This window comes from Lutjanus erythropterus, chromosome 19 (assembly GCF_056507025.1).
Source record: "Lutjanus erythropterus isolate fLutEry1 chromosome 19, fLutEry1.hap2, whole genome shotgun sequence".
Lineage (NCBI taxonomy): Eukaryota > Metazoa > Chordata > Actinopteri > Lutjaniformes > Lutjanidae > Lutjanus > Lutjanus erythropterus.
The window spans coordinates 16,699,536-16,716,839 of NC_139335.1; the positions used below are offsets into that span (position 1 = coordinate 16,699,536).

The 17,304-nt window shown below is 39.7% G+C and overlaps 1 protein-coding gene across 1 annotated transcript in view; it reads left to right on the top strand.

The window, feature by feature from the left end:
- The first annotated feature begins 4,745 nt into the window (after positions 1-4,745).
- tex2 (testis expressed 2) overlaps positions 4,746-17,304 on the top strand; it is a 40,701-nt gene continuing 28,142 nt past the window's right edge. The window contains exons 1-2 of the mRNA XM_084743813.1: positions 4,746-5,243; positions 8,797-8,884. The gene's annotated coding sequence lies outside the window, so the exon portion shown is untranslated. The remainder of the gene's footprint in view (positions 5,244-8,796; positions 8,885-17,304) is intronic.

Genomic DNA, 17,304 nt, shown 5'->3' on the forward strand with positions numbered 1-17,304 from the left:
AACGGAGGTCTTTGCAATTACCAAACAGTGTAGAAAGGCTTTCATGTCTGTCCCCCGCTGTGACAGGATAAGGACGAGGACACACACACACACACATACACGTATACACTGACAGATTTAGTCCTTTCAAATACACACATAACATGCATATGGTTGCCCCCCCGCCCCCGTTCAATCTGCGTTCAGTTCAAAGGAGTCCAAACGAGGTGGCAGTCGGTGCTACTTTTCCAGCTATTAGCCTGCTCCACCATCTGCAGTGATCTAGTGAGGAGTGGGTTTTATGAACTTCATAAAGGGATGGTTATTAGAGCGTCAGAGTGGAGATGGGCTGTCTGGCCTTTGAGTTTAGCAGCAGGGGTCCTGAGTGCTTTGATGTGAATCATAATGTTAAATAACTTTTTTGAGAGGTAGAGAGAGCTACTGAAACCTTACAAAAGGCCAAGCCCCTGTTATATTACTGATAATTGACCCAGCTTGTTTTTTTTCTTTTGTGCATTTCCTCTTTTCTTTTTTTTTTTTTTTAAACCTCACATACACGTCAGCGAAAACAACAGATGAATATAGACGTAGGAGAGACTGGGGAGTGTTATAACACTGGGTTGTCAGTTTAACCCAGGGGTTAGCAGCCTTTATTATTAAAAGAGCCATTTTGATAGGAAAGACAAAAATCTGTCAGCAGCAGCATTGATTAAACAGCTTCATTTGAGACTTTTCCTTTTTGGATTTGGCATCCACAGCTGGGGAGACTCAAAATTAGCCATCAGCAAAATTTAGAGGAAAAGGCGCTGAGCCATAAACATAGACTATGATGCATATTTTAGTTGATGAAATATTACAACTTTAACTGTGTGTACAGGCTACAGATTTTCCATTGTAACTGGAGAATTGAAGAATCAATTTAGACCTACAAGAATGATAAATGAAAATTACAAGATCGGTTCAACCAGTCAGAAAAGAGCTGAGGTACTGTTTACTCCCATTTCTTTTTTGAGCTCAGAGTAGTGGCTTTCATGACCAAAAATTGATTTTTAGGTAAGAAAATAAACTTTTAAATTTTTTTAATCAAACGTGTACCTTACATTCATTGTATTGGTTGTATTGTATTGTAAGGTTGGTTTGATTTTTAGTTAAATTTTCCCTTACTTAACACTAAGTACAGGAACACTGGAAATCAGTCAGTCAATATAATGACATCACACTAAATAGAGAGCAATATATAATGAGTTACTATCTGAATATAATGCATCCAGTAGTGCTAATGAAGAGGAGACAAGCATATGACACAGATCCCACTGTTTGTCTCTGTTAACAGAGACTCCAGTCTGCAGTGTAAACTACAGAACTGTAGGAGCCCTACGCTTCGTAGTCAAAGAAAGTTTACATCATGTTGAAATTTCTGTCCATATTCACATGCTCCCTTTACTTATCCTGAACATTCGGTCTCTGCTGTGACTCAGTATCACATTTAAACTGTCTGGTTTTCCTGTGCTTCCACCAGGTTCAAAATCTAACCCAATACTGGTTATGTGAATAGCATTTCAATTGATGTTGCCCAATCAGAATCTCAGAACACAAAGTCACAGATGTGTAAAAAAAAAATAAAAAATGTATTGACAGGAAAGAAGCAGTAGAGAAAATGGCAAAATCAGTTGGGCAGTGTGGCTGGGGTATCAAGGCCACTGTGGCTGCAAGGCAGATCATGTTTTGAGAGGCACAAGGCCAAATTCCTGCCCTGGTTACAACTCACCCAATAATAGGCTGTAAAAACTGAAGTCTTTGTATTTGACATTAACTCAGGTAATCTGTGATTGTGTGGCAGATGTCAAAGTCAGTTTTATTTGTAGTGGACAAGTACTGTGTATCAAAGTTTGAAAGATCTAGCACAAAGAACCCACTGAATTACTGATGCTCCAGCAAAAAGTGTGTACACTACACTAACTACACTCTCCCTTTCTATGGTTTAAAAATGACATCTGAAACAAAACTCACTCCGGCCTGAGGGTGGTGCTGCTAATCCACAAACCAGTTGTGTCCTCCCGTGTGAGCAGGGTCCTGCTCTAATCAGTGGTGGACAAAGTACTCAACCCCAGTACTTGAGTCAAAGTATAGATACTCCTGGTCAAATATTACTCAACTACAAGTGAAAATTGCTCAGTCAAAATTTTACTTGAGTTAAAGTACTAAAATACTTAAGTATTCAAAAGTACATGTTTTTAAAAATGCTTAAGTATTCAAAAGTACATGTTTTTAAAAATGCTTAAGTATTCAAAAGTACAAATTACAACATACATTTTCTAATATCAATACATGCTGTATTGTTTTCATGATGCATTTACAGAAGCTTGTAACTCTCTGAAATCATCTAATGATGCACTGATGCTTGTAGAACCACTCTGCTACACAAAGCCTATAGAAACACCTATTAAAACTTCAGCATAGAAATACAATCAAAAACACAAAGGACAACTATTGTCATTTTCTGATGTAACTGTATTAAAATCACCACATAAAATGAGATTGAAGCCAACTGTAAGGATTTCTCCAAGTCTGTTAAATAACTGAGATTTCTTTCTGTCTTCAGAGGCAGTATATATACATGAATTATGCTGTATTTTTCACCCTGAGAAAAAAAACCCAACTTTAAAAGCTACATGGAATAATGAATAATTATAATAACATCTTGAGATTTAATTTAGTCTTTCTCCTGCTGTCACCATTACCGCTTTTTGTTTGAATGAAAGAGGGAGAGCTTGCTTGTTCTTGTTAGTGCGCCTGGACATGTTTCTGCATTTACATCAGTCCCATTTGAGAGGAGCTACTGTGATTGGTTTCCCTCTGTGAGGAACACAGCATGTGACCAATTGCATTTTAGAAAAGAAAAACAGCAACAGCTGACTTCAACGATGTGCTCAGTCAAAAAGTAACAACAACCTTCATAGAAATGTAGTGGAGTCAAAAGTACAATATTTGTCTTTGAAATGTAGCGGAGTGAAAGTCAGAAGTTTCCAAGAAACAAATACTCAAGTAAAGTACAGTTACTCAAAAAATGTACTTAAGTACAGTACTCAAGTACTCAAGTGGCTCTAAAATTACTTCAAAGAGACACAAAATGACAAAAAAAAAAAAGAGAGAGAGAGGCAAAATTACTACAAAGAGACATCAAATGACCACAGTGACTCACAAAATGACAACAAAGAGACATACAACATCCGTAAAGACATACAAAAAGGGTGGAGAGCCAGTAACATTATCCAATAAGATGCTGAAAACAAATATTGTCTTTGAAAATATATTGATCACTACTCCTTTGTATTTTTGGGTGGTTCAGAAGAAAATATAGTGAAAAGTAAATTCCTGATTTTCTGTCAGAAAATATAAAACTGTGAGATTTACTGTAGTCCTTGCCATGCCTGAAGCATCAATGTCCACTAGATGGCTGCCTTCACCACTCAGACTTCTGCTCTCATGCTGCTGAGATTCACCCCAGAGGCATCATATAAATAATATTTTACAGGTGATATCAAGTAAGAGACAGGAGTATAATAGTTTTGCATTCTTCATTAGCTTTTATTTTTAATTTTTTCAGTTCATTTTAGTTAAAGTTAACCAACTAGATAAAACGTTAGGTGTGCTCGACCAGTAAGAGCAACAAAACACACACTACGCCCCATCATGTAAATTAAATTTTAAGAATAATGTAGCATATGCTATAACTTTATTTGTGGTCCTTTGTGATCATTTCAAATGCCAGTCTGAAATTTACCAGTCCAATGGTAATCCATTAATGGTTCAACTCTTCAACAGGCTGGAAATTTAAGAGTAGGACATACTGGTTAACATCATAAAACCTGCAAAAAAATCATCAGACACAAAGTTGATAGGGCAATGTATTGTTTTTCGTTCATAAAGTAAATAAACCACAAACTAACAAGTGGAACGCTATTACATAGACACAGTAAATTATAAAAATAATAAATAATAATTATGGTTTGCATTGATATATATGTATAATTATGCAGATTTTAACTTGATCTACACATTAATGAAGACATATTTCTATTTATTTATAAATATATTGCAAACATATGGCATGAAAATTGTGATTCACAAAAAAGGATTTATGTGCCATAAAAAAGGGAAATTTCAAGAACAAAAAAATGACATTCTTTATTTGTGTTAATGTTATAAAGAAGACCTCAATCTATAATGAAAGCTTTTGGTAATAAACATTTAATTTATTTTAAGTTAAGACATAATGGGGATGGAAAAGTCACCAGTAGTCAGGAACGACCCAAGTATGAGTAAAAGTACAGACCTGAAAATATACTAAAAGCACAAGTACTCAAAAGGTCTGCTTAATTACAGTATTTGTAATCAGTTACTTTCAGGCCTGGTTTTACTTAGCTATAATAACCTTGGTGAGAGAGAGGAGGCAGCGCAGGCGCAGACAGACGCCTCTGTGCGCGCGGAGGAGATGCAGGACTCACGTTGAGAGTTTTCCTTGACGTAATCACATCCGCCCGGTAGGTGGCAGCCTGTCCAAGCGAATATAATCAGATTAAACGAGCCCAAATTCGGATGGTTCTGCCGGCCACTAGAAATACTGTGCACCTGCTGGATGTGATCCAGTGGTAGGTTTGCCTTTACACTTTTTTTTTGACAAAAATAAATAAATATAGTGATATCCAAAAAAAAAGATAAAGAGACAGTTTATTTCTGAGCCACAGTGTTTTCACCAGCTGATCACTTGTGTGGTTGCAGCCTGTGTTACTGGGAGTCAGGGCTGTTTGTGGAGGGGAACCCGCGTCTTATAGACATACTGCAACGCCATGACGCAATTCACACTCTGCTGCTGCAACACAATAAAATATGAATCACCGGAGTGAGGACGGATGGATCTGTGGGAGTAAATATCATTTAAATGGTGAGGAGGAGGGGGTGTGGCGCTGACCATCTCCCATTCACCAGCAAACAACACACGCCCAGAGAGCTTGGGCAGCCGTGCCGGGGATCAGGTTTGATCACTGCTCTCGGACTCTCCCCGGGTGCACAGGCCAGCCAGCCAGCCAGCCCCTCGGCGTCCTGCCCCGCCGTGCCTCCCTCCCTCCGTCCCTTTTCCCCTCCGCAGGCTCCGGGCTTCACGCAGGGATCCTCATCGCTGTACGCAGATCGAAAGCCTGGATGCAGAGCGACCCGGTGGCCTGGCTGCACATGAAGATGCGATCACCACGGCAAGATTAAAGGTGCGTTTGCTCTTTTTTTGTCGGTTTGCTTTGAGTACCAGCTGTTGTTGGGTCCGTGGATGTATGACAGTCAGACATAAAGCAGCGCAGGGCTAAATATGTGTGGAGGACAAAGGGGCGGATGGCTGCCAGAGGAGCCGCAGCCTTTAAATATTTTGCTTTAGATGATTATAGTGTTGATAGAAAAGAGAGGCATGAGCAGAAATGTCCCTTTCTTTTTACAGCAGCTACGTTAAATAAAGCTGTCAGGATGCTACAGCACAGCCCAGTGTACTGTGGTGTACTTCCCTTATACAGCACATTTCTGTGGCTGATGTAGATTTATAAGCCTCACAATGTTTGGATCATGTGAAGTGGGTTTATTCTAGGAAGTGGCACACATAGACTGCTGTGAACTGTGCAGGTCTTCATGTGTTACTCAGTCCTGTTGGTTCTCCCTCTAGCAGCAGGCCCACAGCCACAACAACAGTGGAAAGAGTTATATGTAAGGGATAATGTACAGTGAGCGGGTCATTATGACAAAATAAACCTATATGTTGGGGTTTATTTTGCAATAATGACCCGCTCGTTGTGCATTATGGACCCAGTTCTGATCATAGACTCTGGAGGAGTGGTAAAATAATTTTTATAATTAATATTTTGTGTCAAATTATTGATTTTTTTTGGTAAGTAACAGTACAATGTACAGTGAGAGTGTCATTATTGTTAAATAAATCTTGGCATTGTCTTGCTGATATAAGCAGAGACGTCTCTGAAAAAGATGTTGTCTGGATGGCAGCATGTGTCGCCCCAAAACCTGTATGTCCCTTTTAGCACCAATGGGGCCTTCACAGATGTGACAGTTACCCATGATGCCATGGGCACTAACACTCTCCCAAGCTATCACAGATGCTGGGGTTTGAAGTTAGCATAGGTAACAATCTGGATGGTCCTACTCTTGAGTTCAAAGGACATGATGTCCATGGTTTCCAAAAAACGTGGACTCGTCAGGCCACAGCACATTTTACCACTCACCGTCAGTCCACCTCAGGTGAGGTCAGTGCCAGAGAAGTCTGCAGTGTTTTTGGATGTTGTCCATTTATTGCTTTCACTTTGCATGGTAGAGTCTTAACTTGCATTTGTAGATGCAATGACAAACTGTGTTGACCAACCAGTTTTAATGCAGTTTTTAATGCAGTGCCACCTGACAGGTCAAAGGTCACAGGCTCACTGTTGGTTTTCGGCCTTGTCCCTACATACAGAGATTTTCTGATTCTCTGAATCTTTTAATTATATTATGAATTGCAGATGATGAATTCTCCAAATTCCTTGCGGTTTTGTGTTGAGAAACACAAACTGTTGAACTATTTGCTCATGCAGTTTTCTGCAAAGTGGTGAACCTCACCCTATCCATGCTTGTGAATGATTGAGCCTTTGAAATGAAGTGGGTTCAATCTGCTGTGAACTGTGCAGGTCTGAGCTGGTCAGTCCTCTTGGTTCTCCCTCTAGTAGCAGATCCACAGCATCACAGACATACAAGACACTGATCACTCAATTTTTCATCTCTGTGTCATCTAATTACACCAAGCCTTTATTCCAGGGAGAGATGACTGTAGACCTGTGTGACATTGCTTATCAGATCATTTAGAGGGAGTTTCTGCTCAGTGTCCTCGTGTGCACTGGGTCCTTAAAGAGCAGTAAATTGGCTTCTAGTACAGGTGTATGAAAACATGTTTAAAAATTGGTCATGTTATAGCTGTTCAAATGTTTCATGCAAGCCAGTTCACAATATCGGTTTAAGATTTATAGGGATGATGCACAGTGAGCTGATTCTTATTGTAAAATATACCCTGACAGGGTGATCCAGGACTGGATCCAGGATCCAACACTGAGAGGTTAATTTTGCAATAATGACCCATTGACCGTACATTGTCCCTCTACATATATGGTTACTTACTAACAATAATAATACTATTTTGACACAGAATATTGATTTTAAAATGATTTTGTGAATTTAAAGTCATTAAATGTAACAATTGACTCTTCCGAAGTCCTGTGCCTTTTCGGTGAACCCTGGCCAACTTTCTACTCTCCTGTTTCCTGTGCTTTAATATGCTATGTGCTAGGCTCATCTGTGTTGAAAAACACAACTAGCTGGCTAATCTACATAAGTCGTAATAAAACTAATTAGCAAACATTTTGCTTACATTAGCCAGTCTAAGATGTGACTAGCCTATATATATATATGACACTTTTACAGGTCCCCCAGCAATATCTTTTGACCATCTTCAAAATATTGTTTTTTCTTTTCAACATAAACATAAAGTACAGGAAACAGGAAAGGAGAAATTTGACCGAGATACCAGGCTTGCTCAACTGTTCTTGGAGCACAGAGGAAAAGGGGGAAAAAAAGGAAGACCTAGGAAGGGAATGTATTTGGTTGACAGCATTTTTTTTCAAATGTCTATAATTTAATTATTTTGGCCACAGTATTTGTTAAATGAAAACCTGATATTGTGACAACCCTAGTACTTACATTCCACCTAATGTTTCCAGCAGTGGTTAAATCTAGAGGTGGGTTGATGATACCAAGCCCCAAAACTTGTTTCACTCCTGTGAAGTGCACTGCCTCAATACATTGTACCAGAGTTTGTGTCGAATGAAGAATATCACGTAACTGATAACGTCCGCAGCTTCAATCGTCACCAGTGCTTCAGAAAGTACGGACAGTCATTGACAGCTGGTTTGCACATCAGTGGGATCATGATCATGATCCATCATGAAGTGTAAAAACATGAGCCCACAATGGCACTTGCACAAAACACCAGAACTTTAATGTTTTGTTTCAGCAAAAATGTTTTATATCGATTTTTTTTTTGGACAACGGTATGTAATTATTTTTACTGTAACATGTTTCACCGTTTATTTAATGAAGCACTTATGATTAATGGTATAAACCTACACATTTCTTGAACTGTTATTGATACCGAAAGCCTTGGTCCACTGGCTTCCAATTTAAAGCCCCTTGTCAGAGATCATGGTGGGATATTCAACACTGATCTACATGTAAAAAAGTTTGTCTAGTCCCATTTTTATAGATAAGGGAATATTCATACATTCATTGCATCACGTCTCAACTATTGCAACTGTACACGTCTCTCCTAAAAGTCTCTCCATTTCTTTAACTGGTTCCAAATAATGTGACCAGGTTCTGCATATTTTAGGTTTTTGTAGAATTGTTTTTAAAATACTTTTCATCACTTTTAAGGGTCTATCTGGTTTTGCACCTCCTTATATCTTTGAAAATCCTTTTATGCATTTTAAAGTTGTGGCTAAAAACTAAAGGTGACTGTGAATTTGCTGTTAGAGCAACCAGACTTTGAAACGCCCTTCCAGGGGAGATCATGCATGCTGATTCAGGGGCCACTTTTCAAACCACTCCTCTAAACAATCCGCATAAAGTTGCTTTTCATTCTTTTAGTTATTGACTCTGATGCTCTAATCTTTATTCTGATATGATCCAGTTGTAAGTTACCTGTTAAACAAATGTATCTCCCTGTCTCTGTGTTTCTAGGCATGTCGGCACCATGATCCATGGCTGTGGTGTTCAGTGTGTGCAGGTTGTGTTGCAAGAGGAGATTGAATGCCTCTAAAATCTCAAGGTAAGACGTCTCCTCCTTTGACCTTGTGTGTGTGTGTGTGTTTGTGTGTGTGTGTGTGGGAGGTGGCAGTGCTGGAATTGATCCATGGCCTTGAATGGCTGCTCCCCGTCTCACTTAATTGTGTCTCCTTCATCTCGGCTTCTCTTCACTCAGCCCCAAATCCCCTTCATGTCATCTGTCTGAATGCAAAGACGTGTTTGTATACATGTTTGCATTTTCACATGCTGAATTTATGACTTTAATCCTTTACACCAACATGTGTGTCCCACACTGCGGTGTGTTTGTAGATGAAAGGGGGCTTGTGTCAGCAACTCCAAAGGGAATACTCTACTTAAGCTTAATTAGACAAATTGCTGTGAGGGTAAAAGCAAACAGTGGCAGCTGAACCATCTGAATAAGTTATTGTTTGAGAATAAAAAAGAAGGGGGCTGGATGGCACACTGGAGATTCACAGAAAAAGGCAAAAATATAACGAAGAAAACATCAGTGTGCAAGCTGAAGATGTGACAGGGTGTGTTCCTACCTTGTGGCTATGTTTACACGTGTTGTGCTGCAGGCTGTGAACTTTCAAGTTTCTCAAAGTTAAAATAATTCAGCTTGGGGGCGTCTTGCCTGAGTCAGCAGTCGACCCTGACGTTCCTCCCTTCATGGTTTGGACCAGTGTGTCAGTGGCATTGATTTGTTAACTTTAAGCCCAGATGGACTCAAGTTACGTTGGTCATGTCTGGGACAGTGCACATGGTAATATGACCATGTCTTTCATTGTAGTTATTTCAGTCTAGGAACCATTTTGAACCTTAATCTAACCGACTGAGGTACTGACTTGGGCACCAGCATGGAAGCTAAGCAATCAACTGCTGTGGACAGGCTGAGTTGCAAAATGTATTTTAGCCACTTAAAAAGGTGCAACTAAAAAATTGATTGAAATGATATTTTCACTACTTTACTTTGCCATCCGACAGGCTTTTCTGACGGTAAAGTACCACAGTATCACATAAGCCAAACATCATTCTCGCCAAACCAACCAAAACCAGACAAACGAGTAGTTTTACCTCACAGAACACAGGAGTTGCTACAGTCTTGATCTCTGGACAGCTGGACAAGATACATACATAATAATGTAATGTACAGCTGTAGACAAGCAACTTCTGTGTTCTACAATGTAACATTAAAGATTTTGACTATGGAGTTTGGCTGGTTTTGAGAGAGCAATACTAGGCTGACATAACAGCAATTTCCCATCTGAAAAAACTGTCTGACTGCAAAGTAAAGTGACAAGACTTAACAGGCTAAAAAGCCTCTCCAGAGGTGCATTGGTTTGGGTGGTGTTTGAGTACTGGCTTGAAGAAAGATTTGATCATGTAAAATTTGTTATACATCGAGACCTGACTTGAGATGCTCTGCAACTGCAGCCAAGACCGTAGGCTGTGTCTGTCTCAAATGAAAAAAGTCACCCTCAGTCTCCTTTAGTGACAGATGTAGGCGCCAATACTTCTTGTAGTGGTGAAAATGCAAAAGTTGAAAATGTAAAATTGTTACGGTAACAGACGGACTGTTTGAAAATGTAACTAAATAACAGACTGAACTGCAAAACTAATGCTTTAATTGCTTGTTAAAAAAATAAGTATTTTGTTATATCCCCAGCATTGGTGCTAGAGGTAGCTACCAGCGGTATTCCTCCTACTCAGGTTGTCAACTGATACAAACCTGAGCCAGATAAAACAGTGTTAAGTGTAATAAGGAAGCCTGGAGGTAAAAGATAGGTGATCAGCTGTTACAATAAGATATATGTGTTGTTTTGAGAGGCAAAGTTCCATCCCATTGTTGTTAGAACTCAACTTCCTCTTTTAAATATCAAACTGAATTGGTAAATGTCTTATAGCGCTTCCACTTTCATTTTTAAAATTTCATTGGCTTGTCCTCAAAGGTCCATTTAAATCCAATGTGTCTCTTGATTTAAGGCTGAGGGCAGATCCTTGCATGATGTTAGCCCCCAACAGGAATTGGTCTGTTGTGTTTTAACCTCCATAAACAGATATCTGCATATGAATGAGGATCTGTTGGCATGGGAGAGGATTTTGATATTGGATGTGTTCTGGTTGTCCGAGTTTTACTGACCAATGACATTTAAGCAGTCTTTAGTTGATTGCAGGCTGTGTAGAACACAAAAACAGCGGTTGGTTCATGCTACAACATACAGTGATATTTTAGACACTGGTGTGCTTCCAACTGTGTGCCAATATGTAAAGAGTAAAGAAGCCTCTTGGAAGAGCAGTGAAACATCTTTAAGAAACTCAAGCAAAGTCTGTTTGCCTACAACAGCTCATAGCAAAGACCATGACCTGGATGACTGAGAATCTTCGCAGACAACTTTGTGGCAACAGTTTAGGAAAGACCCTTTCCTGTTTCAACATGACAGTGTCCCCATGCCCAAAGCAAATGTTCACAAAGTGGTGGTTAGGTGTTGAGCAACTTGACCGACCTGCACAAAGCTCTGACCTAAAGCCCATTCAACACCTGTGGGATGAGTCACAACACCTAGAAGCCAGGCCTTATGCTGCGTTCCAGACAACTCACAACTCGAAAAGTTCTGACCTCATGCTAGCAGAAGTACAATGGAACGACATCTCGAAGTCAGAGTTCCTACTTATTACTGACCTCATGAGGAAGCAGTTGTCTGACGTCACACAACAATGACAGCCCCCATAGAAGTGCACAGTGAAAGTGGTAAACCGTTAAAAGCATATTTGCTTGTATTTCATTAAAATAATGTATGCTGTCATATAGCAATAGAATATTTAGATATGTTTCCAACTATAAAAGTGCCTGAAAGTTCAATTGTATGTACATGTGACAAAGTACCGTCAGTTTGTCACGTTGTTTTTCTTTTTGTTGCACACCTGGAAAAGTCTGGAGGACCTCAGACTTGGACTGGAATGCAGAATTGTTACCCAATATCAGAGCTCGACTTCAATGATGCTTTTGTGGCTGAATGTGAGCAAAGTCCTGCAGCCAAGTCGCAAACATCACTTGTTCAACCATCACTTATTAGTGGCTTCATGCTTTTGTCCATGTAGTTTATCTGTGGTCAGAATTCTGGTGAAGTAAATGCAAATGTAATCTGAAGTGATGTGAAGTGTAAGATAACAGACATGCAGCATTACTGTCATGTGCAAGGGAAGTACACACACACACACACACACACACACGCATGCATGAATGTATTCACACATGTACTCTCTACATGCACATTATCCTACACAACACTCTATTTAAATGGAAAAGCCAGTGGAGTAGCCATCGGCGCCTGTCACTGTGACGGGCAGCCGCAAGTGTCACAACTAATGGCTTCTGACACTGCCATGGCTGTCTGTGCTCTGTGTGTGTGTGTGTGTGTGTGTGTGTGTGTGTGTGTGTGTGTGTGTGTGTGTGTGTGTGGGTGGGTGCTTGCGTGTGTGTGCACTTATTGATGAGCTGTTCAGCAGGATATGAATTTAAAAGGGCTTTACCCTACTCAGAAAGTCAGTTAAATTAGATTTGCCTGTTCAATACGAACATTAGGGCTGCACAATTAATCGCAATATTATCGAAACCGCAATATGGTCAAGTGCAAACTGCAGAACCAGAATCAAATCGCAATTTTTTGAAAAAGGAGAAGTGTGAGAAAATTCCATAATGAAGTGTGGTAGTGCTGCATAGATGCCTCAGTCTTCTTTCTTCAGATGAAAGAAAAAATATTTTTTCCGAAGCGGATCCCAACAAACATCACATCATCACGATTTTGATTTTGTTTTCCAGTAAAAATGAAAATTGTAATGCAAAAATTATCTGTCCCACTAATCATATAGCATATTGCAACTGCAATTTCAATCAAAATAATCACAAAATGATTTTTTTTTTTTTACTGTATTGTGCAGCCCTAGCAAATATTTTGTAAGATTTGTTCATTTTTTCAGTTCAGCACCTCACGAAATTCTTTCATCAGCCCACATGATTATGTTTTACCTGTAGGACTCATGTTTTAATGCCCTTCTTCACCATCTGTGATGCAAAAACATCCACAGTCAGAAAAAGAAAAAGTATTTTCCGTTCAAAGTGCAGGTATAAAATCCCAGCGCACTACGGAGCTTCTCACTGCTCTGTGGTGCGCTGGGATGGCTGCAGTGGCTGACAGCACGTCTCCTGCAGTCTGTTTTCTATCACTCCTCTGCGCTTGCATAACAGTTAGTTTTACTACTGAGGTGATTTTGAGACTCGTATCATAAAGCTTGAAGCCTGCCATGTTGTTGGATTGCTTTGTGTGCAGTGATGCAGCTAAAAAACAAGAGCTGAAACATGTTTAACAACTTGTTTCACCTTCTCTTATGAGTGCATGTTGTCAGAAGAAAGTGTGCCAGCTAATACAAACATATATTTATGATTCCCTTGTGCAATTTCATAAGCGTCTATATGTTTAATCCTGTTATTATAATCTGACTGGCAGAACCCTCGGTCAGCTGAGGGGTGTCCAACTGATGATTCAGATCTTTGACTTAGAATTTAATAAAAGTTCCCTGATAAAGCACTCACTCCTCAACTGCTGAAGATACATCTGTGTGTGAGAGAATAGTGGGTGGCGCTTTCCTCTTATTGCGGCTATCTCGCCAAACAGGAAGTGAACGTTAGAGAGAAAGGAGGAAGTCTTTGTTTACCAGATCACACACAGAGATTTGACATACACACTGAATACACACTTACTGCGCACACACTGCACTCAGTATGGAAGCAAATTAAGTGTATGAGGTGCAGTGCAATTTAAGTGTAGGTTAACAGAAAGTGCCGGCACTTCACCATCAGCAAACCAAAACCAATAATAAATTCTACAAGTATCGTCTGTGTAAGCAAAGTGTGATATGCAGTAGAGCTCCACTGTTAAAAACTGCTGCTGTTACATTCACTACTTGCGCACCAAGTGTGTATTGATGCACAACTCATGAAATGTACAATTTTCCTATGTTTGAATGATCTTTGCATAAAACTACAGTGCTTCACTCTTTTGAGAAATTACTTCCAAAAACAACTTTATGTGCCCCTTTTTCCACCAGAATCCAATGGGAGCGCCACAGATCAGGCAGAAATGGTGTAACACATAGTTGATTTTGAGCTTTTCATGGGATTTGTTGACAATAGCAAAATACAGAATAACACAAACCTTATTATGAATGACGTTGTTGTGAGCCATACACTGTGCCCTTCAGCCCTCCATTACTACAGAGGATTCAGATGTGATCTATGCATCCTGAGATCTTATCTTCTAGACATACACAGTGTGACACTTGTGTTATGAAGAGTGTGTGCATTTTTATGCACATTTTGAAATATCGCTTTAGAAAAAGTTGATGGAAACTCCTGTTTTGCTCCCCTCTTCTGACATGGTATAATGTTTTTGTGATTGGAGAATAGAGGGTATGCGCTGATATCACTTTCCCACCAGAACACGCCCCCTCAGTTAGATTCAGTGGCAAAACATCATGCCACAGCTGCGTTTAGTAGTGAGAACTGCAGAAAATGTGAGAAAAACCAACCTACTGCTTATCTCACTGAAACAATTGATACTAATCTCATAATGTAGTGGTTGGAAATGCAGTCATTTTCATTTTCTTAGACAGTTTACTCCCAATTCAATTAAAGTTGAGAGGCATTTGGATGTAAACATGGATGCTGTTTCCTATGTTAGATGACTATGTACAGTATTGGCCTTTTGCACTATAGCCACCTAGTTTATCATGCAGCTAAAGTGTATGCTAAAGCAATACTGTTGTATTTATTCATGTTTTATTTACTTTAAGTTGGTTACTCACCTATTACAAGTGAATTTCTGTGTTTTTCTCATCTTTAATCATCTTAGATGATACAATCTAATAACTGTTTCACAGGCGTTCTGTAGCTTTTCTCCTGCTGACAGTTCAGAAAAGTGTCGCCTGGCTCTCACTTTCCACCAGTACTGCTGACTTTGTGTGATCATGTAACTAATATGCTAATTCTGCTCAGTCTCTGTGCTGATGCCTCCATTGTGTGGCACATCACTGTCAAAAAAAATGGGGGGAAAATAGATGGGTTAGATATTTTCAGCTGCTTTCAATGGCCTAGAATTTTCTAATGATGGCCGGTCTGGCTGGCAGCACTGCTTTCCCAAGACTAGACGGAGATATCCGGGGCAAATACTGTGTGCAAACATAAGTGTAAATATATAATTCTTTGTTTTTTTTCTTATCTATGGATACTAATTCCAAATATTATATTTATCTGTTTTCTTGTCTTATTAGCCACAGGTTATTATCATGATCACACACACTGAACTTTATTCCCTGCACTCTCACAATTCTGTCTAACAGCTCTAATAAAAGTATCATGGGCCACTTACTGCCGGTGGTCACACAGGACGAAAGCAAAACAACATTTCTAATATTGATATCTGTCAGTAAACACACTCACAGTTGATGTTTTTCTGTCTTTCTCCGTCTCTGCCCCCCCACATCTCCCTCCCTCCATCATCCATTCATCATGTAATTGGGCGGATTATGACTAATACCAAACCCTCCGGCTGTTTGTGGGCTGTCAAGCAGCTTTTGCACAGATTATAAATTGCTTAATATATCTGGATGTCTGTGTGTTTGTGTGTGTGCAGTCAGGACTGTGCGTTCATCCACCTTTTGATCTCTAAACTGTCAAATTGGGTTAGGCGGCGCCAGACATCGATATTTATCGAAGTGGAGCATTAAAGCCCACATGGCACTACTTGAGCAAATCAGCAGCTTGTAATGATGAAAACGAGCATGTTTATGTCTCTGCACTCACAGAGAAGATCGGAGTCGACCGCTGGAGTTATCAGGAGAGAGTGTATTGATGTTGACAACTATAATTAGAAGTTATTAATTGATCAGGCATTCTTTCATCCTTGAGATGGTGTTTCCTACACCCTTAGAATAAAATGGTTCCAAATAGGTTCTTCCTAGAGGGCTGAGGTTCCACCCAGAGCCATTTACTTCTGAGGAAGAAAGGTTTATCAAGGGTTCTTTGTAAGACTTAAGATTCCATCAAGAACCCTTTTTGGAAGAAAGAGGTTCTTTGTAACATAATATAAAGGGGCTCTTGGGAAGATGGTTGGTTCTAGATAAAACCCTTGGCGTGTACAACAGGTTCTTGGTAGAAAAAGCATTGGATTATAATAATGGTCTCAGTAGAACCCCCATGGTGGCTTCTTTTGGCACCCTTTATGGTTCTTGTTAGCACCTTTATTTCTAAGAGTGATGTACAAACACACATTTTCTCTCTCTTGTCTTTCACCCATTTCAAAGACCTAGATCTGAGCTTCAGCTGTTCTTCATTCTGTTTTGTGTTTTGGTTCAGCTCCTATGCTTCACACACACACACACACACACAGACACACACACACACACATACATACGCACACACACACACACAACCCTTCACTGAAGATCTTATGTTAACAAACACTCCACACACTCCGAGGAGACCAAGGTTATACAGTGAAGAGGAGCTGCCCGACCAAACAAAAGGACTGGGGGATAAGTGCGGAACAAGATGAAAGCTTCACTGTTGGCATGGCAACCACCCGATGATCTGCATGGTGATGTTTGATGTTTGACATGTTGACGGTGAATTCTGGGTTAGGAACTGGTTTGATCCGGTGCAGCTGCGTGAGTGCTGTGTTGTTTTATTGTTGTTGGATTCTCTCTCCTGCTCTCATGAGAGAGGCGCTCATCATCAAACCTCTGCTCCGTGTCTCCTCTGACGCTGCTGGAGCTCATAATGCTGCCGCTCGACGTGCTCACACAATGGAGCTGCTCACGTGGGCATTTGTGTTGCTGTCACACTAATCTATTGGTCAAACAGGCGTATTGACACATCACACATTAATATTGAGTCAGTGTTGTTCACTGTCAATATGATGACGGTCCAATACTGGAACAGCTACATCAAAACAGTCTGCACTGGAAAAAAAAAAGTCAGTAGTGTCCGAAGTAATGTTTTGAATGAGTCCCATTCAGCTGTTTGCTGTAATGATGGCAGTTTATTTTTGTGATTATACACCAATGAAAAAATATCTATGAATGTTATATTCTCACAATTCTCCAAATCCATGATTTTATCTGAGAGGTAAAATTATTGCATTTGTCAATGGAATCTGGTCACTTTGAACAACACAACTGTTTCCATTTAAACCAAGGGATCTTACACTTTATTCTTACACCAGGCTAAAAAATACCAACGTTACCCTTTAATATTGTTGAATAGAGCTGATAACATGAGTCAGCCAGTTGACTGATCAATCGAGAATGAACAATTTTGCAAACAGAAAACAAACAGTTAAAAGAAAATTAATTGCTAGCACTTTAAATTCAATTAATAGCTACTGT